The sequence below is a fragment of the Myotis daubentonii genome, chromosome 13 (assembly GCF_963259705.1).
Source record: "Myotis daubentonii chromosome 13, mMyoDau2.1, whole genome shotgun sequence".
NCBI lineage: Eukaryota > Metazoa > Chordata > Mammalia > Chiroptera > Vespertilionidae > Myotis > Myotis daubentonii.
The window spans coordinates 24,253,296-24,279,781 of NC_081852.1; the positions used below are offsets into that span (position 1 = coordinate 24,253,296).

At 44.5% G+C, this 26,486-nt stretch overlaps 1 non-coding gene and 1 pseudogene across 1 annotated transcript; both read right to left on the reverse strand.

Moving 5' to 3' along the window:
* Window positions 1–15,047: 15,047 nt before the first annotated feature.
* TRNAS-UGA (transfer RNA serine (anticodon UGA)) lies at window positions 15,048–15,129 on the reverse strand. Its single transcript has one exon. It is a non-coding gene; the product is annotated as a tRNA-Ser (tRNA).
* A 1,975-nt stretch (window positions 15,130–17,104) lies between these two features.
* On the reverse strand, window positions 17,105–18,022 carry LOC132214529 (GTP-binding nuclear protein Ran-like; annotated as a pseudogene).
* Between the last annotated feature and the right edge of the window lie 8,464 nt (window positions 18,023–26,486).

The following is a 26,486-nucleotide window of genomic DNA, read 5'->3' on the forward strand; positions in this document are numbered from 1 at the left end:
ATATATTTTATTGATTTTTTTTACAGAGAGGAAGGGAGAGGGATAGAGAGTTAGAAACATCGATGAGAGAGAAACATCGATCAGCTGCCTCCTGCACACCCCCTACTGGGGATGTGCTCACAACCAAGGTACATGCCCTTGACTGGAATCGAACCTGGGACCCTTCAGTCCGCTGGGCGACGCTCTATCCACTGAGCAAAACCGGCCAGGGTGTGTTTATCCTATTCTTAAACAATAGGTGCAGGTTTCAGAGATCTGGATTGGAAACCCCAGAAAATAGTGCTTGTTCATTGGGATTCTTGCCTTTACGTTTTTTCACTCTAGGCTAGACTTTGTTGAGTGGCTTGTTTGGCATTGTGCTTATGGAACAATTTCCCCAGCACCTCCCCTAACGCTTGATACTAGGGAGTGCCTATGATATAAAGCAGTAATAAAACTAGAGTACACTTTTTTTTTCTGGTACCTTCCACAGAGACAGGAAGAGAACAGGGCGTTTTTCTTTTCTTTTTTTTTTTTTTTCAGTGTTATGGCTTCTTGCCTTCTTGGTGTCCTGAAATGTTAAAATACAATTCTGAAACAGTTTTGCTCTTTTACATTAAAGGGCAACTCAACAGAGCAACTTTGAAAAACCTAGGCAGAATTCACCATTTCCTAGGATCCTAAATCGTTTTCAGTCCCCAGTGGATATATCCCAGCCTGTCACAAATATGCCCTTTAATGAACAGATTAGAAATGCAGAAATGACTTTGCAGATATTTCTTGTAAAGAGAGAGCTGGATAGGGAGAGGGAAGATAAGATTGTTTTCCTGCGTATGAATTTTCATATCCTTTCTGTGCCCAGATCTGATGGTGGTTACCAGATCAATCACAGCAGCAAGTGTGGATGACTAATGCAGTTATTGAAAGGGTCTTTAATTTCCTGGAGGCAAACACCATTACCCGCCATCTCCATATCATAGACGGAGAGATGCCAGGACTCCTGGGGAGTCAGTGATGGAAGAAATTATAAAACTGATCCAATTACTGAGGAAATGATGAAATGTGTCACGATGAAAGGCTTCAATTCCCTTCAATTTCAGGTTTTGTGATATGCATCAGTGTGGCTGTGTCTTCCACTATTATTACTTCTCGGCTTTCTGTGTCAGCTCACCCTCACCGTGGGAGAATATTTTGCATCAGGCTGCACTTTCTCATCCTTTCCCTTCCCTCCCAGGCTGTTCCATTTCTTCCAGTGTTTTTTGCTTTGCTGATTTCTTATATTAATTAGCTGCCAAGAGTGAATGTTTCTGAGTGGAATCTAGGTTAGGTGTGTGGAGAACTAGATCTTCCTCTGGTTCTAACCTACTGTGGGATTTAGGGAAAATCCAGTTTCTTCTAAGTGTGGCCAGAAGTAAGAATCTCCGTTTTGTAGAACACAGCTTGACCCAAGACCAGGTCTGGAGTGGCCTGGTTAGGCCTCCAGCGGGAGCCGGGCCAGTGTGGGAACTGATGGGGAATGTGTAGGCAGAGGTAGAAGTGAAGGATTAGTGAGACAGGGAGGGCAGAGAAAGAGGATGTGTCTTTTTTCTCATTCTTTCTCATAACTCTTCCTCTCTGAATGTTCTTTTTAAAGGAAAGGGCAGAGACTAAAAGGGAGAGATTACAATTAAGTAGTAGGTGTATTTATACACACCAGCTCCAAACACCTCAGTGATCTTTTTACATTCATCTGAGTTTGATGCCATTCTTGATAGCATCCCACCTCTGAAGACAATGAGGATTTGTCCTCAGAATAAAGTATATTAAATATAAATAAACCATATTAAATACTTTCCAGCTTGTCAGGCCATTAGGGGAGGCTCCAAAATGGTCTAATGATAACAAATAACTCCTATGTTTAACAGTTTTCAAAGCATTTGGTCACAAATTCTTTTTTTTTTTTTTTTAATCCTTACCCAAAGATATTTTTTCCATTGATTTCTAGAGAGAGTGGAAGGGAGGGAGGAGGGGGAGAGAGAGAAACATTGATGTGAGAGAGACACATAGATTGGTTGCCTCTTGCAGGGACCCCTACCAGGGCTAAGGAACCTGGGACCTTGGTACTGGTACGTGCCCTTGACCAGGAATTGAATCTGTGACCTTTGGGTCCACAGGCGGACACTCTAACCACTGAGCAAACTGGCCAGGGCATTTTTCACACAAATCTCATTTGAACCTTCCAATTAATCTAATTTGGTTGAGAATTTGTAGTTTTGTTATATCCTAAAAACGATGAAATGAAAAACATTATATATATTTTAAACTAGTTCAGAGTTCTCAACTTTGAAACCACCTGGGGAAGATGAAAACCCTGGTGCCTGAGTCCCACCCGGAGGTTCCGATGTAATGGGTCTGGGTGTCCCTTCCTGTTGGGATTTGACAACTCCAGGGTAATTCTAACTTGCTTCTCAGGGCGAGTATAGGTTGTAGGTGAAATGGTTAATGACTTGATGGTTCTACCCACATATAGGAGACCCGAGCTCTCCCTTCTATGAAAGGCTATTTCTGGGGGTCCCCATGACCCCAGGGGCACTCCATTTGGGCTTCCAACAGGCCTATGAGCTGCAGCCACCCTCTGCCTCGCTGGGCTCTCCCTGGTCTTCACCTCTAGCCCGAGGCCACTTAGAGCGCCCCCTGCAGGACTCCGAGCACCTGTGGCCGGGAGAAGACTTCCCTTGTCACCAGGCTTGAATAGTTTCTCAGAGGCTGGGACTCTCCCTGTGTTGTTCCTTGAGTCCGCCTGCCTGCACACTGGCCGGAAGAAACGCACCAGCAGGGGTTTGCAGTATAGAAAGAAAAAATAGTTAATACTGAATTGGTCAATGCGGAGCCGGGGAGCTTGTACAGGTTTCAGATTATATAGGGCAAACATCAGAAGACAAGTGGGTTAGGGGTTCTGGGTGGGTTAGGCAGTCAGGGTTGTGCTGGGAGCTGATTGGTCTGAGTTGAGGTAAGAGTAATAAATCATTTCTTCTGGTCTTGAGGACAGCTCTGAGGACAGGTGAGGTCTTTTCTGGCCCCTCTGTCGGGTCTCATGGGAAAGTAGCCAGGCGGTCTGTCCACCTTGGGGCTCGGGAAGTGAGACATGACATGTTCTCTTTAGCCTGCCGGAGGTCGAACTGTGTGACCATGAGTCGGGTCCTGGCTACTGTCTTCTGCGGTCTGGGGAGTTGCTGATTACCTGGCGGTAAGGCTAGGTCTCTGAGAGGTATACATACCTGCATAGAGAGAGGGATATAATTTCTGGAGCTAGGACTTAAAACCAAATTTAATCAAAGCCATAAGGACCCTAGGTCTCACAAGTGGTTACAGATCCTGACTGCCCGGAGCACAGACCTGGCTTTCTCCCCCCTTCCTTCTCCTCTCTTACCTTGGCCTTCCCAGCTGAGGAGGAAGGAGCAGCTGAGCAGATGAGTGACACAAGTTCTGCGGGTGTTTGTGGAGAGGGAGGGGGATGTGTCTCTACCAGTAGCAACTAGCTAAAAATGCTCGCCAGTGCTCAAAACAATAAAAGTGTGGCCCTGAGAAGTTTAGAAACAGAAGCTTATCACTGCCGTTCCCCAGATAATAATAAAAGCTAAATGATGAAAAGTATCTTGCTTTTGCTTCTCTGAGCCCATGTCCTCTCTTGTACATTTTACCAGGAAATAAAACAAACCCAGACTGTCCTGGTTTTCTTTCTCTTCTGTTCTAAATTCTAGGGATCGGAGAGTGTATACATTAAGGCAAGGACACTCCACTGGCAAACACCCACCGTGTAATGTGTGCATGTAAGTGGGTGGCTCTGGAGATAGCACCTGCCATCAGTGTCACCTTAGGCAAGTTCATTAACCTCCCACTGCCTGTTTCCGCATCAGTAAAATGGGATAGTAATTCCCTTGATGTAGGACACAAATATTAACTACTAGAGGCCCAGTGCACGAATTCCTGCATGGGTGAGGGCCAGGCCTGCCAGGAAGAGAAGATGGGGGAGGTTGGCAGGCCGGCCTGCCCCAATCAGGGCCTGATCAGGTCCAGGCTGGCTGGGGGGAGGGGCTGCAGGCAATTGGCCTGCGGGCCCCACCCCCAATTGGGGTGGGGGGATGATTGGGGGCAGGGCCGGCTGCGGGGATGGGCTGTGGGTGGTGGGCCAGCTGGCCTCACCCCCAAATGGGGGGGGGGGGCTGATCAGGGGTCAGCGGCTGGGGGAGGGGTTGTGGGAGGTTGGCTGGCCAGCACTGGCCCTGATCAGAGTGGGGCGGCCGATTGGGGGTGGAGCTGGCTGGGGGGAGGGGCCTCAGGTCGATTGGGGTGGTGGGGGCCCACGGGGGTGGGGCAGGCCAGGGGGCAGGTCCACAGGAGATTGGCCAGCTGGCCCCACCCACCAATCAGGCGGGTTCGCTGGCCACAGTGGGCTTCATAGTGACTGGTCGTTCTAGTCGTTACGGCATTCTGGTCGCTGGATTTTATATATATAGATTACTAGTAGCAGTTGGGAAAGAAAATCAGAGAATGACTAAAATTATTTTTGCTACCAACATCTCCCCATTTTCTAGAACAGTGCTCCAGCATCCAGGACCTTGTTACAAATGCAAACTACTGGGCCCCACCTCAGACCTATTGAATCAGCGTCTGTGAGGGCCCAGGAATATGTTCAGCATCTCCCTGATTTATGCTAAGGTTTGAGCAGCATTGCTGTGGAATCTTGCTCCCCAAAGTATGGTCCAAAGCCCAGAATCATCAGCATCACCTGGGGCCTTATTAGACCTGCAGAATCTCATGCCCCACTCTGGATCTGTTAAGTTATAATACATTTTGACAAGATCCCCGGGTATTTCTATACACACCACATCTTGAGAAACACTGCCCTAAATTAAAATTAAATGCCTGTAAATGAAAGAACAGTAGAAATACACCTCCTCAATCACACTTGTCCTATTTCAAGTGCTCAAAAGCCTCACGTGGACAGTGTAGATTGCAGAATATTCCCACCATCTTAGACAGGTGTATTGGCGAGTGCAGATCTAGAATAATTACTACTATTACTATTGTTATTTTTGTAGCCATAGAGAATCTAGATGGAGCATTGGTTGGGACAAGGGTGATGAACTCTAAGGTTTAAAAGGCAGATGAAGTAAATGGACGAAGTAGGTCAATTATAAGCGAACCAAGAGCACAAGCTCAATGGTAAGTGGCTGGTGATATTCAACATCCATGTTGGGCCTACAATAGGGAGTACTGGGGTCTGTGGTAACCTGGGAAAAGCATCCTCAGACCCAGCCAATGGCTATCATGGAGAGTGCTAACCCAGGCTAGGCTGGACCTATTTTTGTTTAAGAAGCTAGAAACCTGGATTTTTATGGTTCTTAAGTTTTGATTATTAAATCAAAAAATTTTTAAATGCTGTGCTGGCCAAAGAAACATTTCTGGAAGCCTGATTTGCACTTGGTGTTGTGACCTAAAACATCAAGCTGTCTGCTTCTGCCTCTCCACGGTCAGCTGTTTGCCTCGTGTATTGTCTTCCTCCCTCTCTGGACAGGAATCAAACCTGCGGCCCTGTGGTGTGCAGGCTGATGCTCTAACCACAGAGAACACTGGCCAGGGCTTCCTTTCTTCTATTTCATCTTTTTCTTTCAATCTCATCTTTGCTTTCCCTTTTCTCTTTTTTTCTTTTCTTTCTCCTCTAATATTTATTTATTTATTCAGTAAGCCTTTACTGAATGTTCTCTATGTGCCACAGACTGCTTAGGGACTCAGGATACAGAGATGAACTACCAGTGCCCGCCCCTCAAAGAGCCCACAGTTGGTGGGAGACTCAGATAATGACATTGGCATTTCCGTTGTGCTGTGGTAGAAGTATGTCCGAAAGGACTAAGTCACCTTTAAGGGGGAGGGTCAGAGAGGTCTTCACACATGTGTAGGTATCTGAACCGGCTTTTGAAAGATGTGTAGGGTTCTCCAGGCTGAAGGGCAGGGATAGGAGTAGGAGAATGTATTTTTAGTGGAAGGAACAGCTTGGAGATCTGACAGCGAGTGGTGCATTTGGGAAGGAAAACTTCTGGGTGACTGACATACTAGGTATCCTATCTAATAATGCAGGAATATGCTAATTGACCCTCGCACCATCACAAAGATGGCGGTGCCCACAGCCAATAAGGAGGGAATATGCTAATTGACTGTCCCACCCTCAAAGATGGCAGATCCCACAGCCAATAAGGAGGGAATATGCTAATTGACTGCCCCACCCTCAAAGATGGCAGTGCCCACAGACACAAGATAGCAGTTCCCAGTCTCCTCAGCCCCACTGGGCGGCAGGAGTGTGGCAGGGCCTGCCCCCAGGTGGGCCCGGTCGCTCCATGTGCCTACCTCCAGAGACCCCCAATTCCCTCAGCCCCCAAGCCACCCAGGGTCAGCGCGAGGTGCAGGCTAGCCTTGGATGGCGGTTGCCCAGCTGCCCAGGGCTGCCCGAGGCTCAGGTAACCAGGGCCGGCCGAGGCTTGTGCTGCTGGCAGTGGCAGCAGCAGAGGTGTGATGGGATGTCGCCTTCCCCTGATCTCCGGGTCGCCTCCGGCCCTTGAGGGCTCCCGGATTGTGAGAGGGGGCAGGCCAGGCTGAGGGCTGCCTCCCTCCAGTGCATGAATTTTCATGCACCGGGCCTCTAGTAAGGTATATAAAGTTATTTATCAGACCTCCTTCTTCTTTATTTTTAAAATATATTTTGTTGATTTTTTACAGAGAGGAAGGGAGAGGGATAGAGTTAGAAACATCAATGAGAGAGAAACATTGATCAGCTGCCTCCTGCATGCCCTATCCTGGGGATCACATGTGGTAAAAATTCAGAGAACGAGAGAAGCCATCTGTCTGCATCTGTTTTAACTCTTAACCCCGGGCGCTCCCAGGTGCTGCTCTCCTATTTCCTACTTGGGGATCAGTCTCTGAGAGCATCACTCTCCCCACCCAGGGCTGCCTCTCATGGTGCTGACAATGGTTATGCATTTGGTACAATGCCCAAACCTGGGAACTAAAGTGCATGCCCAGGGTAGATTTTTTATTTTTGTGTGAGTGTGTGTGAAAAGTTTTGTGCTTTTTGGTGCCTTACAACTGGGTTCAGAGAGAAAGCAAGAAAGTGGCACAGCACTCTGGGTGCTTAAGAAGGACTTGAGAGAAGGACTGTGTATTCAAGGAAGACGTCAGAGCTGTAGCTATGCATATGCAGGTGAAGCCCTGAAGTAAAATGGGCCGGGGAGAGCACTTGAGACACATGCAGCGAGTGCGGAATGAGATCTTTCCTTAGGAGCAATTCCAGTTCTGGATAAAGGAGAACCTCACAATGCAAAGTTCCCATGTGGAAAATGTGTAAACCTGATGTTTAGTGATTTTTGCAGAGTGATACATCAAAACTTTGGCATTTTGTTCAACTAGTCTTACAAAAAGCCTGGCTATTTCTTTCTTTCTTTTTTAATTTTAATCTGATTTTTTAAATTTTTTTTAAATTTTTTTTTTCTGGCTATTTCTTTATAAGGTGATTTCTAAGATCTTTTCTATTCTAAACGTCTATGCTTATGTGAGTAGAATTTTTCTATTATTTTTCAAAATTATCCAAAGTAGGTGTTTTTTTTTTTTAATATATATTTTATTGATTTTTTTTTTTTTTTTTTTTTTTTTTTTTTTTTTTTTACAGAGAGGAAGGGAGAGAGATAGAGAGTCAGAAACATCGATGGGAGAGAAACATCGATCAGCCGCCTCCTGCACATCTCCCACTGGGGATGTGCCCACAACCCAGGTACATGCCCCTGACCGGAATCGAACCGGGGACCCTTCAGTCCGCAGGCCGACGCTCTATCCACTGAGCCAAACCGGTTTTGGCCCAAAGTAGGTTTTACTTATACTACAAATTGATAGAAGATATGACAAGGAAATGCAAAGATTCCCCCCCACCCCCACCCCCACCCCCAGCAGTGTATTCACATTGTCTCCTAAAAAAGGCTCTTCAAAATCTATAAGCTCGAGTCACCATTCCTCAGATTGCCACCAGATGGCAGCCTTGGGCTAATAGTAGAAGAAGGGTTTGCCCCCAGAGCATTTGCTAGTTTGTGATGTTGCAAAAAGACTCCAGGTTTGGTGGTGGTTGCTTTGCGTCTGAACCTCTACAGTGTGGTCAGCTAGCGTCCTTGTCCATCGCAGACATCTCATGAATAAGATCCAGAGGGGCCCGAAGAAATCTCAACCCAGTGGGAATGTCAGGGGGAACACTTTGTAAAGTAGATGACTGTCTAACCACTATGCTGTACACCTGAGACTGATACCAAATAATACTGAATATAAACTGGAAAAAAAAAAGACATTTTACCCCAGCAATTCTGCAAGCTGCTCAGGCCAGTTCACTGAGGGCAATGCTGTGTGGAAAAGAAATACTTTTGTTCACATAGGGCTGTTTTTTTTAAAAAAAATATCGGAAACTTTGTGGTCAGGGGTAGGATTGATGTGGAAGCTTAAAGGTATATTGTAGAACAGTGGTTCTCAACCTTGGCTGCACATTAGAATCACCTGGGAATCTTTTTAAAATCCTGATTTCTGGGCCTCATCCTCCGGAAATTCTGTTTCTTTGTTACTAATGTTGTGGCCCCACCCCATAACAAAGAAACAGAATTTCCAGAGAATGAGACCCAGAAATCAGGATTTAAAAAAGATTCCCAGGTGATTCTCATGTGCAGCCAAGGTTGAGAACCACTGTTGTAGAAGGTCAGGAGATAGGGATGAGGAAGGTACCACAACACTGAAAATGTACTTAAGTATCACGAATTGATGTTATAATGAATTAAGTGTGGAAATGTTGCTGGAGAAATTAGTGGGCCAGATTTTCCAGACACGAGTGGGAGTGGACTTCTTGGGGTTCCTCTGAAATGAGCACTTTCAGAGCGCCCATGGGAGAACGAGAGGTGGTGGAAGGCTTTACTTGCATGGAGTTACATTCCTCGGGTTGTCAAGTCCCTTGTCCCTGAAACCAGCCCTGAGAGAGGGGCAGCTGTGGTTCCAGGAAAGCCGAAAGGTGGGCCAGTGTCCAGCATGCCTGTCCCAGGCTGGACCCGGGAGCAGTACCTTCAGTCCAAACTCAGCCCAGGTGGATCCCACGTGGCCATGAGCGCAGCCCCTGCACCCGGGGGCCAGCATCCCAGTGCCCAAGGGCCAAGGGAACGCGCTCCTTTGTTCAGAAATATAAATACTCAGGTTTAGTGCGCTTGCAGTGGCCACACCCATCCTGGCCACTGATTTGTTTACAGGTGTGACCAACAGACAGGCACCTTCCCATGTTATCCAGATCTTACTGGGAATGTGTCCAAATTGCCTTTGTTCAGTCCTTTCTCCTATCCATCAGCAGAGAACAGACTCGGATAGTGTTAAACTAGCAAAGCTGTATAAATGGCATGCCTGTGTTATCTGGTCTTCCCTTTACTTCTTTCCTGGGAAATAATAACCAGATTATTCTAACGGAATCAACTGGACAGGTTGTTTTGTTGGCCACGACATCTCTTGCATATAAAAAAGTTGCCACACACTGACTACCTTCTCCACTGTTTTGCATCTGAACCTCTACAGTGTGGTCAGCTATTTTTTGCACAATGTCCGCCACAAGGACACTCTTGGAGAATGAGCCCAGAAGGAGCCCTTACTGGACGGTACTCTCCCCCCTGTTTCCAGCCTCTTTCCTGCCTCTACCATGAATATTCTCAGTATAATCTGACTTCCTATCCCCAGGATCTATACCAGTGTTTCACAGAGTGTGGTCAGTAGATACCCCTGCATCTTCATCTTAAATGAAGTGTAGATTGCTGGGCTCATATCTATTGAATCAGAGTCACCAGCAGTGAGGTCCAAGGGTCGTGCTTTAAATATATATATATTTTAGATAGGCAGGGAGAGGGAGAGAGAAATGAAAACATCAGTGATGAGAGAGAATCATTGATTGGCTGCCTCCTGCACACCCCTTACTGGGAATGGAGCCTGCAACCCAGGCATGTGACCTGACTGGGAATTGAACCGTGACCTCCTGTTTCATCGGTCTACACTCAACCACTGAGCCACATCGGTTGGGCAAAAGGTCATGTTTTTAATAAGCTCTCTTAGGTGATACTTCTAATATTGGAGAATGTTTGATATAAAAAGAACCTCCTGCAGTTTTGGAGCCTGGTGGGTCAAGGAAGATACTTTCTCAAACAGCTTGCCAGGTAAGGAAAGAGAGAGAAGATAAACAACAACAGCCAGCGGTTCTCAACCTGTGGGTCGCGAACAATGAAAATACATCCTGCATACATTATGATTCATAACAGTAGCAACATTACAGTTATGAAGTAGCAACGAAAATAATGTTATGGTTGGGGGTCACCACAACATGAGGAGCTGTATGAAAGGGACGCGGCGTTAGGAAGGCTGAGAACCACTGGCAGACCATAATAGACACACGTTTCTCAGAATCCAAGCCAGCTACCTTCAATATCCCCCAAAGCCAATGCTGAACCAGCATGATGCCAACAGAGAATGGAAAGTAACAATGAATTAATTACCGTCATCATTCAGGCGGCATTTAGCTTTGCACCAGTTATTTTAAATGCTGGAGCAGGGGAAAGAAGGGTACTAGGGGAGGGTGGGTAAATCTGATACTCTACAGAATGATACACTTCCTCCAAAAGTAGATATGAAGACCATAACCCCCAGCTTGAAACTCATTCGCCTCTTTCCTTTGAAATTGCTCTCTTACCATCCATGACACTCAGTTGTTTTCAATAAGGATTCCCCCAAGGGTCGATTTCAGCAACAGCTTTAGGGACCAATAGCTGATACAGTAGAAAGTCAGGAACGAAACAGGAAACACAACTAGTAAACACATGTGGTAACACATAGAAACTCTGGCAGTAATCAAGGAAATGCAAACTAAATGAAAACGAGGAGTGTTCTTACCTACTAAATTATCCAAGAAGAAAAAAAAAAAAGGTTGCACGCGGTAATACTCAACGTAGATGAGGGTTCCGTGATCCCAGCTTTCTCATGCATTACTGCTGGCACTGTACTCGGGCACAACTCGTTAGCAATGTAATTTAGCAATATGTATGTAGAGCCGTGAAATTGTCCATGTACTTTGCTTCAGTATAAATTTATTCTTAGAGATATAGACGCTAAAGAATTAACATAAAATATGGAAAAGGCTCTTATCTCAAAGATGTGCATCACAACATTATTTAACATTAGGATTTAGAAACAAGGAAGGAGCCCACGGGTGCAACAGTTGCTCATTAACTCTGATACGGCTGCCGTGTCGTGTATCACAGAGCCATCACACACCATGGTTATGAAGACAGAGGAGCAGCAAAAGCGTACGAAATAATTCTAATGAAGAAATATAGAATATGCTATGTACTGTATTATTTTCTGTGCATCTCTGTAGGTTTGAAACAGTCAGTTTAACTTTTAATGTAACTGTATATTAAACTATATACATATAGAACAGGAAGGAATATGCCACGGTGATGAAGTTGGAATGTTAAAATGCTGGAGTGTGGGTGATTATTTTTATTTCTTTGTTTCCCTAGTTTTATGTAAGGGAGAGTCCCGGGTATCTCCTCTCCAGCCCATTCTCTGTCCTGCCCCCTCCCCCCCGCCCCCCGCTGTGTTGGCTGACTGGTTGAGTTTGGCCGATGGGGAGGCCCAGGGAGAAGGCAGGGGGAGGGAGAAGCGTGAGGAGGTGCAGCCCTCCCTGCTGGGGTCCTTTAGCCTGTGTGTCCCCTAAAGGAAGGTCACGGCTCCTCCTCCGAACTCTCTTCTTCTGCATCCTGGGGGGCACCCAGCCCCTCTTGAGGGCGGTGACACACTTTGCTGCCCCTTGTGGTTTCTCTGCACCCCCTCCTCACCTTCGTAACAAGCCTACCTAGGATGGTCCTAAATGGAGTGTGCTCTGTTTCCTGCTGAGCTACTGACGGAAATGGATTTAAAATTCCGTTAAAAATGTTATTTTTTATATTTAAAACATCGTGCCTTCATATATTCTGTATTTCTGATGCTTTGACATCTGGGGAGACTGCCCCTTCCATGGGCTAGCTAGCCAGTATCTAAAGACAGAAAACAACTCACCTGCAAGGTAACAACTCACCGGCAAGCGTGCCTCACATCTGCCATGAAGCAACCCTGAACTCACACTTTCACCCCCTCCTTCTGGAGCTCTTACACTGGGGGCCCTAACCCCTTGCCCTAGTCACCCCAAGACCAGGCACCAGACAGCTAGGGACAACTCCTATGCCCCACAGCCCGCTGAAACCATTCAGACTAGCCACCCCTCACCCTGCTTCCTCTGCCTTTCCTGCTCTGTCCTCAGGAACCAAAATATAGTGGGGCCTTGACTTACCAGGTTAATTCGTTCCGAGACCGAGCTCGTTAACTCAAATTACTCTATCAACTCAATGCAAACAGCTGGTATCTCAAAAAACTCGTTAATCGGGACACTCGTAAGTCAAGGCCCCACTGTACTCTAGCCCACATCCCCCCCATCCCCAGGCAGACCTGCTTTGACCTCCTGGGTGTGGCATGCCCCCCCCGCCGCCCCCCCCGTGGGAATTGGAACACATGATCTTTTCAGTGGCAATCTTCTCCTGATCTGTTGGCCCCACCGTGCCTGAATAACCACATACAAGCAGTTTGATAATTTAATCATCTTTAAAAAGTGGATAGCACCCACCAGAATCAGTGGGATTGCAGACGAGTCATAACTGGGAAATGTTATAGCTTGTGTGGTGGGTTTTGCTGGGAAGATGAAAATATCTTTTTATTTCCCCAATAGTCAAACATTCCCTCTAATGAGAAATTCTCAAATGCTGTAGTAATAATAATAGGTAATAAAAAAGAGTAAATGAAATATTGAAATAGGGTAATACAGCTTAGTCAGTGAGTGACAGACTGCATGTTTTGTAGAGACCGTCTTGAGAAAAATGGTTAGATGGTTATTATTATTTTTTTTAACGAATCTTAAAAAGCGGTGGGGGAGAAACAAAGAATAATTTAGAAAGACATCCCACTCGAAGGTGGTGCTAAGATAGTGTGTTAGAGATGAGGGGCTCGGGAAGCCTCCATCTGCCTGAGCAGTGGTCATTTTCCAAGCCTGGATGAATGTAAACCGAAATCACATTGTCACAAGTAGATCTGAACAATCGTGGCTAGTTTTCATGGCAAAAGCAGGAACAGGAAAAGCTACAGATAACAGCATCTCTGAACGCCTCTGCCTGCATTTTAGAAATAAGTTAGTTTCTAAAATGAATCTAACCCTCAAGTCAGCCTTGCACAGGAGCTGGGACTGTGCCAGGATACACATGTAAGTGAGGCAGGAGAGTTAGAAGCCAGGGAAATTCCTGGGCAAGCGGAATGGGAAACCGACACAGAGAGCCGATTCAGACTGGCCCGACCCAGCACCCTGACCCACCCACCTCCTTCTGCCTTGCAAGACCGTTCATTTAAGCATTAAGGCAAGGTTATGATCAGCATCAAATAATCTTGGGAACAAAGCCTGGGCTCTGTTGGCCACAGGGACAGAGATTTGGTCAAACTAGAGTCAGTGCATTAAGAATGGCAGAGCAGAAAGAGGGCAACAACCCTGTCCGCTGTTCCATCGGAGAAGTGCCTACTCCCAGATTTGAGAGAAACCCCTATGTCAGTGGTTCTCAACCTTGGCTGCACATTAGAATCACCTGGGAATCTTTTTAAAATCCCGATTTCTGGGCCTCATCCTCCGGAAATTCGGTGTCTTTGTTACTAATGTTGTGGCCCCACCCCATAACAAAGAAACAGAATTTCTGGAGGATGAGGCCCAGAAATCAGGATTTTAAAAAGATTCCCAGGTGATTCTAATGTGCAGCCAAGGTTGAGAACCACTGCCCTATGTGTTTAAGTCACTGGAGCTGGGTTTTCCGTCATTTGCAGCTCAGTGTGATCCTGACTGAAAGAGGGAAGGAGATGAGCTAGGAAACGCATGCAGTTATTTATAAGTGACTTGAATGGGGGCAGAAGAGGATGGGATCGGGTAGGGAGGATGGACTGAAGATGTGAATGTGGTGATTGTATCTAGGGGGATGGGGGCTGTGTGGGGGAATGTACTTCAGGTATCACAGAAGGCTGTCTCCAGCTGTGAGGTGCCAGGGAACTCCCAAGGACATCTGGACAGTATGGGGTGGGAGGGAGACAGGGAAAGGTGGACGGAAAGGGAGCAGAAGGGGTTGTACAGGGTCTCAAAGACTAACCTCACAATTTTCTTTTATTATTAAGAAAACACTGGGTCTATATATGATTGGAAACTAGTGTAAAAACTGTTAAGAAAATTTAAATCCCACCATCCAGAGATAAAAGTTACTGTTATTTCTTCCCAGCCCCCCACCCATCTCTCTTTTTCTCCCATTCTCGTCACACAACTGAACTGTTGAACAAAAATGTGATCATAATATAAATTGTTTTCCAAACTGTCCAACTTTTTGCACTTGGCAATGCATTGGGAAGGCCTTCCCATGTCATCAACATCATTTTAGTGGCTATGTGCATATTGTTCCATTATGTGAATATAATCTCATGGTTTAGAAGTCGAACTTTCAAACGATTTTATTATCTCCTATTTCACACCACTTTTGGATGTGGTGGGGGAACCGCTGAAGGTAATCCTGAGATGGAAGGAGAGGGAGCATTAGCCTTGTTATCAGTTTTAAAGAGATGATAGCTTGTTTAGATTGTCATAGCCTGAAAACTATTTATATTTTTATTTTGCGACTATGCTGTTCACATTGAAGAACAAGATTTTAAAACTGTTAGCTTACCGTTTAGAATAAAGGACGATTTTTATCTTTTAGTGTAAACAGTGTGTTTGTCGCACTGCCATTTATTGTCCTTTATCTGGCGCATTCAAGTTTTCTGTAGACGTGCTTCATTTAGCCAGCACGTCTGGGAAAGGAAACGGGAAGGTAAGGGCTATCATTTTAAAGCATCCGTAGTAAAAAAAAAAAAAAAAAAAAGAAGCCGCCCGCTTCCGCAGCGAGCAGGGTTCGAACCTGCGCGGGGAGACCCCATTGGATTTCAAGTCCAACGCCTTAACCACTCGGCCATCGCTGCTACAGATGAGAGAGGAAGGCAGGGACACTTTAGTATATTAACATCTCTGCGCACGCGCCGGACCGAGAGGAGGCGGGGCCTACAGCCTCCCGGAGTTCCGCTCTCAGAGGCGGCGGGGCTGAGCCTGAAGCTGCGGGGGCTGCTGCGTGGACGCCAAGGAATACTCGAACCTGCCGCCGGTCGTTTAGTTTAAGGGCACGCTTCCCAGTTGGGCCTTAGAAACCCTGCCCTTCGCGCCGCTCCGGTCGCGGGCCGGGCTTTTGCCCTCCCGCTCCTCGATTAGGTCAGAGAGGGCCGAGGCCAAGGCCCGTCCCGCGTGGCGCTGCGGCCCGCGCCGTGGACAGTGGCGGCGAGGGGACGTGTCGCTCCCGGAGCGTCTCCCGCGGTGGTGGCGGTGCCGGCGTCGCCCGGAGCCCTCCCCTTGTGGCGGACGGCTGGCGCCCCCTGCCGGGCTCCCGTCGGGGCAGCCATTCTCCTCTCGCGATGACCCCGTTCCCGCCGGGCCCCGCGGGAAGAAATCGGGGTCCAGTGTGGGCTCAGGCCTCTCACGTGATGGGGGGCTTGGAGGTGGTCCCCGAGCCGGGTTCTGCGTTAGGTCTGCATCGATCTTTAAATGCTATTCATTTCCTCCCTTGCAAAGTGCAGTTCCTGCGTTAGGCGACTTATTTGCGTTCTTTCTTTAAAGCTCTGGAAACGGGGCGGTCTGACCTCCGCCCCCTCGGAGAACGGAGGGGGTGGGGGTGGGGGTGGGGTCGGGGGGACTGGGGGCCCGCCGGCTGGGAGGCTGGCGCCAGGGCGCATGCGCAGCGCATACCGGCAACACGTGGGCTCCAAGGGTGGCAGGTTGTCTGTGTTGATGAGTGATCCGGCCGCAACCTTTACTGGTTTAAATTTCTAAAACTGTGCGTGGAAACTTCGCCGTCTTTCCCATAATGTTCCATTTCATATTAAGGCAGGAAGGCAGATCCCTGAGCTTTGATCTGCTCTCCTGCCTGTTCCCGGAGGAAGGGCTTGTCAGAGCTGTAGTTACTTTGGGCAGAAATGTCACAGATTCTTCTTTGGGTGGAAGACGATGGATTTTTGTCTTAACTTTCCTGTCCTTAATGTCCACTCTGTTGCCACACAACATGCTGGGCTTTGGATGTTAAATGACCGCGATAGCTGTGTGAATTTTCGTGAGGCTTTTCAATATTATTTCTCTTAACGAAGTTATGCTGCTAAGTCTACATCGATTGAATTGTGGAAGGGGAGCAAGATACTGGAAAACTGTAAGAATAAGTTTTATCCAGTTTGAGACTGCTGCTTTTAGAAATTTTACCTCCGTTTTAACTGTGGCAGCAACACAAGCCATTCCAATTTCACTATGAATTCCATGGAACACAGTTATCGACATTCCTAGGCACACGTTTTATCATATACGAGCTTTACTTGCAAGTTTCCAATAGATGCTATCCAAAAAGAAAGACATTTTTGTCTTTTTATCTTGTTCTTAGATTCAGTGTGTGCCCTGAGATCACCTATAATTCAATCTTACTGTTTTCATAGTTGTATCTCGATCTTGAATTCTTTTCTGTGCAGTTGAGTGATAATATTTACTGAAAACTCTTCCTCTTCCTTTTTTTTAAAAAAAGAATTTGAAGTGCAGTTTTATTCTGAGTCTAAATGAGAAAGAATGGGAATGACGGTGACAAACACGATTGCGCACTGACTTGTGATGTTCACTAGCAGTCTGATATTTGAAACTCAGTAAGGAAGCAGCGGTGTTCCAAAACAGCTACATCTGCAGGTCCAAGAAATGAAGGTCTTTTTTAACGGCCGCGTCTACTCTCAAGCCCATGCATCTCCTTCCGTACCCCAGAGATTAAGCACACATTTTACTTGGCTGTATGACCAAGTGGCAAAGGCGCTGCAGCACTGACGTCACAGCACAGCTGCCTATAAAAGGACTTGTGAGCTGGGCTCCAGCTTCTTTTCCTCACAGGGCCTCACCCTCATCTGGGAGAGCGGTTGTCCTAGCAACCTCCAGATCATGCTCCTACGGTGTGGCCAAAGCTGGGTCCATGACAACCTCTGGTGGGACGAGGGCAGGCATGGCGGAAACTCCAAGTTAGGGGGCCAGTTAGTTTTCTAGCAAACCGGAGGAAGGGCTTTTCAGAGTTGTAGTTACTTTGGGCAGAAATGCCACAAATTCTTCTTTTGGTGGAAGACGATTGATTTTTGTCTTAACTTTCCTGTCCTCATGATCCACTTTGTTGCCGCACAACATGCTGGGGATATTTTCACACGCTCACACCAGATCTCTATGCCAGTTGGGATTCCTATATAATAAAAGGCTAATCTGTAAATCGACCGAACAGTGGAATGACTGGTCCCTATGATGCGCACTGACCACCAGGGGGCAGACACTCAATGCAGGAGCTGGCCCCTGGTGGTCAGTGCGCTCCCACAGGGGGCCAGAAGCCGGGCTCACGGCTAGGATGTCCCCTGCAGGGAGTGGGCCTAAGCTGTCAGTCAGACATTGCCCGAGGGCTCCTGCATTCAAGAGGGCACAGGCCAGACTGAGGGACCCTCCCCCAACCGAGGTCACGAATGTCGTGCACTGGGCCTCTAGCATTCTTACAAGTAACTTTCGAAGTTGCATCTAACAGAGTAATGGCACATTGGGCTTGGATGTAATAGCTGTCTCTCAGTCCACAAGATTCCGCCTGACGAGCTGTATCGCATACATTGAAGTTAATAGGTCCTCTGTTGGTATGGGACACAAGGGGTGGACTTCAACACCCAAGTTCAAATTCACCAGTCAGCTGACGCTCATGAAACCCGTTTTTCCAGTACCATCATCACCAGCCAATACAAGTGTGAATTGAACTTGCAGTTCTCCTTGGACAGCCATGGTGAGATTACTTCCAGAAATGTCTCCAGCCTGTCTGGCTGAGAGCTGGAAGGATGGCAAAAGCATAAATCAAGTCCTCTTTCTCCTCCTTAACCTCCTCTTCCCTTTTAAAGCGTTCTCTTGACCTGCTTACAAGCTTGACAGTAATGGGAATTGATTATGGTAAAAATAGTTCAACCAAAAATTCTACTCTGAGAGGTTTTTGTTTTTTTTTAAGCTGTTTGAGGCCCGAGAACTTAGAGGTTTTTTGTTGTTGTTGTGGTTGTTGAAGAGAAAAGAACACTGCAAAAGAAAAAAATATATTGCAAGAGTCAATGTGTATTTGATGAGAACAATTGTGATTAACATTTCTTTGCAATTTTTCAAAAGTGAAATACATTTCACACTTAATTTTCAGCTCATTTGAGTGAATGTAGGCATTTCAAAAACCCAAAATGCTTTTTTCCTGACTTATAATGTTGCTAAAATAATCCAAGAGGTCACACTCATTATAGATTAGATTTTCAAAAAGTGTGAGTTTCCTTACATCTAACATTGGGTCTTTAGCATTGCCAATGAGTGTAGTGAGTGGCAAATAAGGGAAAAGAAGTAAAATCCGTATCTTCCCACACAATTGTAATATAAATACATTCTGATTCATGACAACAATATCACAAAACATTGACTTGCACCATGGACATTTTACCTTGTAAAGGTCCCCTGGTAGTTCTGATTGCCTTCTCCTCCATGCCACGCCCAGATTCTGTTCTTTTATGTGGTAGTTTTCTTGGTTTGTTTGTTTGTTTGATGTGGTAGTTTTTATTAAGCTAATTTGGGTGTGGAAGGCAGATGTTTCATGGCTTTCTCTAAAAACCTTTCTTAATGCCGCTTGCGGAGGTGGAATACTGAGAGGGATGGGCATGTGTTTGGGAGCAATATGGCATTTCTTTGTTCTTTTATGGCAAATCAAAGTGTACTTTGAATTATTTTGGTGGGCTCTCTCTTTAAATTAAAAAACCCCATAGAATTTTAATGTTGAAAGAAACAATAAAGCTAGTTCAATACCCCCCCCTTTTAAAAATATATTTTATTGATTTTTTTTACAGAGAGAAAGGGAGAGGGATAGAGAGTTAGAAACATCTATGAGAGAGAAACATCAATCACCTGCCTCCTGCACACCTCCTACTGGGGTTGTACCCACAACCAAGGTACATGCCCTTGACTGGAATTGAACCCAGGACCCTTCAGTCCGCAGGCTGACGCTCTATCCACTGAGCCAAACTGGTCAGAGCTCAATCCCCCTTTTTACAAACAGGAAACTGAGGTCCCTGAGTGGCTTGCCCAGTGTGAGATAAACTAATTAGGGGCAAATTTACGAAGATAAAAGTCCAGTGTTCCTGCTAGATTCTGTTGACCTCAGGTATTCTTTGTTAGTCTCTGGCTCAGAGTCATGTAGATTAAGAAGTGTGTATGTGGCAGTAGACAGAGCCAATGGTAGGGGACAGTTGAGTTGAATGTTGAAGGCCTATGAGATGTCAGATACCAAATATATTGTCTTGGATCATTTTTGTTCTTCTTTATTCCAGTATCCATCCTCCTAACCGATGACGACATTTAAATTTTGCTTAAGGGGGACCTCCCCTCCCTATTTGGATGCAACCTTACTTCAGCTGCTAAGGTAGCCCACGCTTCTCAGGCCAAGGGGTAAGCATATGACTTATATTGGTTTTATTTTGCTATACAACAATTTATGATAAACTTAGTGACTAAAAACAAGATGAATTTGTTATCTCATAGTTTCTGTGGGTCAGGAGAGTGTGGTCATGACTGTGGTCCTGGGTTGACCGGGTCCTCTACTGTGGGTCTCACCAGATCTCGAGATGGTGACTGGGACCGTGGTGTCATCTAAGGCTCAGGGCCCTCTTTCAAGATCACTAGTTGTTGGCAGAATCCAGTTCCGGTAGTTGCAGGACTTGTCTGTCAGTGGAGGAACATTTTCAGCTCCTAGAACAGCCGTGGGCAAACCACGGCCGGCGGGCTGGATCCGGCCCCTTCGGCTGTTCCATCCGGCCCGCAGAGCCGAAAGAGCGGAGGGTTCTCTTGCTCTCCCCTCCGCTCCTTCACCAGCAGCAGTGTTAACATGTATTAGTTCACACAAACACTCCATCCATGCTTTTGTTCCGGCCCTCCGGTCCAGTTTAAGAACCCATTGTGGCCCTGGAGTCAAAAAGTTTGCCCACCCCTGTCTAGAAGCTGCCCACTGTATCTTGTCATGTAGAACCTCTCGGCAGCAGGGTAGTTGGCTTCTTCAAGGTTGTCGGGAGAATTGCTCTCTAGTCTACAACAATCCAGTTGTATATAATGTACAGTTATAATGACATCCAGTCAACAGTGGGCTGAGTATATAGTGGTGGTCCCATAGGATTGACATGGAGCTGAAAAATTCCTATCACCTAATGACGTCATTGCCATTTAACCATTAAAGTGTACATTTCAGCGGCTTCCAATACACTCATGATGTGCAACCATTATCACTATCTCTTACAGAATATTTTTATCACTCCAAAAGGAAACCCTGTACCCATTAGTTAATCACTCCCCATTCCCCCACAACCCCAGCCTGGCAGGCACTAATCTTTTGCTATAGATTTGCATATTCTGTAAATTTCATATAAGTGGAATCATATGATATGTGGATTATTTTGGTCCAGCTTCTTTCACTTAGTATATTTTGAAGGTTCATCCATGGTATAGTATGTATTGCTATTTTATTCAAAATTTTGTGTGTTTGTGTTATGACAATATTTTAGTTACTTGCCCTTAAAAATTGTGATTAAAATATACATAACATGAAATCTACCAGTTTATTTTTAAATGTATAATTCCAGAGTATTGAGTGCATTTACAACGTTGTACAACCATCACAGCTATCCATTCTAGAACTTTTTCTTCATCCCAAACAGAAACTGTACCCATTAAACAATTACTCTACATTCCTCTTACCCCCACACTTGGTAACCTCTGTTCTACTTTCTGCCTCTGTCTGTACCTCATGTCAGTGGAATAGTACAATATTCATCCTTTTGGGTTTGACTTATTTCACTTAGCTCAGTGTTTTCAAGGTTTATCCATGGTTAGCATGTTTCAGAATTTCATTTCTTTTCAAATGTATTTTTATTTCAGAGAGGAAGAGGGAGGAAGAGAGAGATAGAAACATCAATGATGAAAGAGGATCACTGATTGGCTACCTCCTGCACACCCCACACTGGGGATCCAGCCCGCAACCCAGGCATGTGCCCTGACTGGGAATTGAACCTTGGCTTCCTGGTTCATAGTCGACGCTCAACCACTGAGCATGCCAGCTGGGCCAGAATTTCATTTCTTTTTTGGATGAATAATATTCCATTGTACAGGTATACCACATTTTGTTTATCTACTCATCACTAAATTGTTTTTACCTTTTGGCTATTTTTTATGAATGCTGCTGCTGTGAACATTCATGTACAAGTCTTCAAACACCTGTTTTCATTTCTCTTGGGTATATACCGAGAAGTGGAATTGTGGGATGATATGGTAGTTCTATGTTTAGCTTTTTGAGCTTCTGCCAAACATATTTCCACAGTGGCTGTACCATTTATACTTCCTCAGCAATGTCTGAGGGTTCCAATTTCTCTACATTCTAGCCATTACTTATTTTCCATTTTAAAAAATTATAGCCATCTTAGTAAATGGGAAGTGGTTTTGAATTGTATTTCCCTAATGACTAATGATGCTGAGCTCTTTTATGTGCTTATTGACCATTTGTATATTTTCATTGGAGAAATGTCTATTGAAGTCATTTTCCTATTTTTTAAAAATTAAGATTTAATGGATATGTAACATTATGTAGGCTTAAGGTATACATGATATTGCTTTTATCTAAAAATTAGAAATTTAAATAAACGTGAATAATGGAGCTACCTAAGCAACTCATTCCAACTCCTTTAGCATTATTTGATTTTTTTCTTTCTGAGCAAGTACTTACATTACATAGCTACCAATTACATTTTTTTTTGCTATGTAATGGGCAGCAGGGACTGGGAATCTGTTCCCTTCTCTGTGCATTTTTCTCCTAAACACTGTTCCAGGTTTGGTGTGTTTGCTCTCTGATCATTTAGGGACTTGACTTTGTTTGCTCAAGTCTACAATTTTAATGGCATATTGAGAGGGAAGGCAGATAAAGGTGTGTTCAATTTGTCATCTTTAACCTAAATCTTAATATTTTCTTGGTAAGTTATATTGCACAGTTTTAATATTCTGGTCTTAATATTCTGGACCATGACAAAATAATGAGAAACGAATATGTTGTGAGAGATATTAAATTAGAAGCTCTTTTATCTAATTTCATACTCTATTAGAACAATATTTTGATTATAAAACTTCTGCCTATTTTTGTTTTGTTGGCTTATTATTCAAGTAAATATGTAGTAAGATGTAGGGCCACTGTATTACCAATAAGCTCTGAATAAAGTGTTATATTTTTTACCCTAAAACAGTGTATTTTTTTAATGAGAAAATTATATTTGTGTATCTATATAATAATAAGTGCTTAGAGCATAGAAAAGGGGCATCTCAGCTTGGGTGAAATTAGTAACAGGTTTTTACTGATCAACAATGGTTTTTAAAATTATGATTTTTATGACACTTTTTCTAAGACTATGTCCTATCAGATGCTCAAATAAGATTTTAAGTGAAGAAACATCAACTTACTCATAAACATGTTTTAATTTAAACACAGTACTTTGATTTTTAAAATACAAGCTCAACAGTTCATATTATGGAAATCTATAAATATTATTTTTCTTTCTTTTTTTAAATCCTCACCCAAGCATATACTTAGAGAGAGGAAGAGAGAGAGAGAGAGAGAGAGAGAGAGAGAGAGAGAGAGAGAAGAGAGAGAGAAAGAAACATTGATCAGTTGATTCCCTTAGGCACCTTGACCAAAGATGGAACTTGCAACATTTTGTTGTACAGGACAACACTTCAGACTAAGCCACCTGGCCAGGGCTATACAAACTGTTTTTCAATTAAGCTTTTCTTTTCTTTTCTTTCTTTTTTTTTAATTAAATCTTTATTGTTCAGATTATTACTTTGTTCCTCTTCCCCCCCCCCATATCTCCCCTCCTCCCAGTTCCCGCCCCACCCTCCGCCCTCACTCCCCACCCACTGTCCTCATCCATAGGTGCACGATTTTTGTCTAGTCTCTTCCCGCATCTCCCACACCCCTTTCCCCCCCAAGGATAGTCAGTCCATTCCCTTTCTATGTCCCTGATTCTATTATAATCACCAGTTCATTCTGTTCATCAGATTATTTATTCACTTGATTCTTAGATTCACTTGTTGATAGATGCATATTTGTTGTTCATAATTTGTATCTTTACCTTTTTCTTCCTCTTCCTCTTCTTAAAGGATACCTTTCAGCATTTCATATAATCCTGGTTTGGTGGTGATGAACTCCTTTAGCTTTTCCTTATCTGTGAAGCTCTTTATCTGACCTTCAATTCTGAATGATAGCTTTGCTGGATAAAGTAATCTTGGTTGTAGGTTCTTGGTATTCATCACTTTGAATATTTCTTGCCACTCCCTTCTGGCCTGCAAAGTTTCTGTTGAGAAGTCAGCTGACAGTCGTATGGGTATTCCCTTGTAGGTAACTGAGTTTCTTTCTTTTGCTGTTTTTAAGATTCTCTCTTTATCTTTTGCTCTTGGCATTTTAATTATGATGTGTCTTGGTGTGGTCCTCTTTGGATTCCTTTTGTTTGGGGTTCTCCGCGCTTCTTGGACCTGTAAGTCCATTTCTTTCACCAGGTGGGGGAAGTTTTCTGTCATTATTTCTTCAAATAGGTTTTCAATATCTTGCTCTCTCTCATCTTCTGGCACCCCTATAATTCTGATGTTGGTACGCTTGAAGCTGTCCCAGAGGCTCCTCACACTATCCTCGCATTTTTGGATTCTTTTTTCATTTTGCTTTTCCGGTTGGGTGTTTTTTGCTTCCTCGCATTTCAAATCATTGACTTGATTCTTGCGCTCCTCTGGTCTGCTGTCGGGAGTCTGTATAATATTCGTTATTTCAGTCCGTGTATGCTTAATTTCTAGTTGGTTCCCCAACATAACATCGAGGGTCTCATTAGTTTTCTTGTAGATCTCATTAAGTTTATCGGCGGCTTCTAAACAGTTCTTGAGAGACCTTAAAAGTGTGGTTCTGAACTCTATATCTTCCATTGACAATTTTGTCCTGTTTCTTTGTCTCCACATTTTGTTATGCTTCCTTGGTGCACCCCCTAGTGGTCTTTGTTTGAAGTCTTATAGTTAAACCTTGATTGTTGTAGCTAATATTAGGGAGGGTTTGACCTCCAGGCCAAGTGGCTATGAGAATCAGCTGTGTCAGCAGTGAGAGAACTTCTGTGCTCTAGGGAGGTGCTAATCTAGCCTTTGCCTGAGGCTCTCCGGCAGATGCCTCTGTGCAGGGCTTGGGCGGGGCGGGTTGAACAGGATCAACAGGGTGGGCCGGAGAGAGCAGTTATGGCGGTGCTCAGTCCTGTCCCCAGGGGCTCTGCCTCTCTGAGTCCCAGCACCCGCTGCAAAGCTCGGAGAGAAAGCTGCACTCACTCTGACCGAAGCCAGACAGTCCCGCTTCTCCTGTTTGAGTCTGGGTCCCTAAAGACTCGCCGGGATCTGGAGCTCAGAGTCTGCGACTCCCTCCCGATTGAAAACAACAACCGCGCCCTCCGCCGCCAGCCCGCTCCGTGCACTCCGCACCTCAGAATTTGACTTCAGCACTGCGCCTCCTCTGAGTGTCCGTATGCATTTCTCTTTCCTCCTAGTTGTAGGACTTCCACTCAGCCAGCGTTCCTGTGGTTCTGCGTGATGTCCGTTCCGTCTTTTAGTTTCACTTTTGAAGTAGTTGTTCAAAGCAGCAAACTCCGGCGTTACCCTATGCCGCCATCTTGGTTCTCCTAAGCTTTACTTTTCATCTAGTGATACTTACTAAAAGAAAACTACTGTATGATGGGAAGTATGAGAAATACAGTATTCCCTGCCCCATCTCCCTGTTCTCAGATTTCACTCTCCAGATACGATAACCACCCTAAACTCTTACAGTTGTTTATTCTGGTATTTACTTCCATCTTTCTAAATAATATTCTTACACTACTGCTTCTTAAATTTTTAGTTTCAGATTTTATCTCTTTGCTATTTACTATGAAATATAAGCCATCAGCTTTTTAAATATACTTCTCCTTTTCCTGTCTCTTATCTTTTAAATTATGTGATATTTGGTTAAAACAATATTCAGTGTTTATATTACTATGATTATGTAATTATTATTCATAGCTAAGCCACATATTATACTATGATTAAATTTCCTTTCTCTAGAGAATTTTGTTTTCCCAGGAATTAATGATTATATTATTCTTTTTTGTCTGCTTAATTTTCTATATGATTATTACCAATTCATCCTAAATTCTATGACAGAACTATAAATTTCTCATTATATTTATTATTTATTTAAAAAATATTTTTATTGATTTCAGAGAGGAAAGGGGAGAGATAGAAATATCAGTGATAAGAGAGAATCATTGATCGGCTGCCTCCTGCACCCCCCTACTGGGAATTGAGTCCGCAACTCAGGCAAGTGCCCTGACCGGGGAATTGAACCGTGACCTCTTGATTCATGGTTGATGCTCAACCACTGAGCCACATCTGCCAGGCTTCCGCATTATATTTAAACACATCAGGCTATCTATTATATTTCTCTCCCTCTCTTCCTTCACTATTCTTTCCCCCCTTTTCTCCCTCTCCCCTCCCTCCCTCCCTTTCTTCTTTCCTTTTTTCTTTCATCCGGGTATCCTTTTTAGAGCTCTTCTTTTCTCTGCTCCAATCTGGACCAGTTGCTCCTAAGCCTACTGTTCACCTGTCATCCTCTCCTTTAATGTATTCTGTTGTTTCCTGGGTCACATCTTCCTCTTTCACAGTTTATTTTCTCAGTTTAGGGGAGCATGTAGCCCAGTAGCTTCCTCAGAAAGGGTGAATGAGGGGGAAATATATTTTTCAACTATGCATATCTTTGATAGTGTGTCTGGGTAAAACATTGTAAGTTTTATCAAAGTTTAACAAGAAGTCTTAACATTCTTTTAAAATAAATGCCAAGAAGAGGGCTTAACTTTGTATTTATTTTGAAAGAGGCAGGCCTCCGGAATCTGATCGAGTTAGAAGTAACCTGCGTACCTCTGCCTTTTAGCCGTACATGTGTCAAGTTTTTCTCAGAAATTTCTGAGGTTTTCCCTGGAATTATGAACAACATATGTGCAGTCAGATTCGGACTGTCCCTTCTGTTCCTGGGAGAATAAAGGAAGAACCAGGTGGGTGGGGGACACCAATCAAATTGGGAGATTAGCATTTAAGATTATTTGTCCATATGGTTTACACGTAAGAAATCCAACATTTTTCT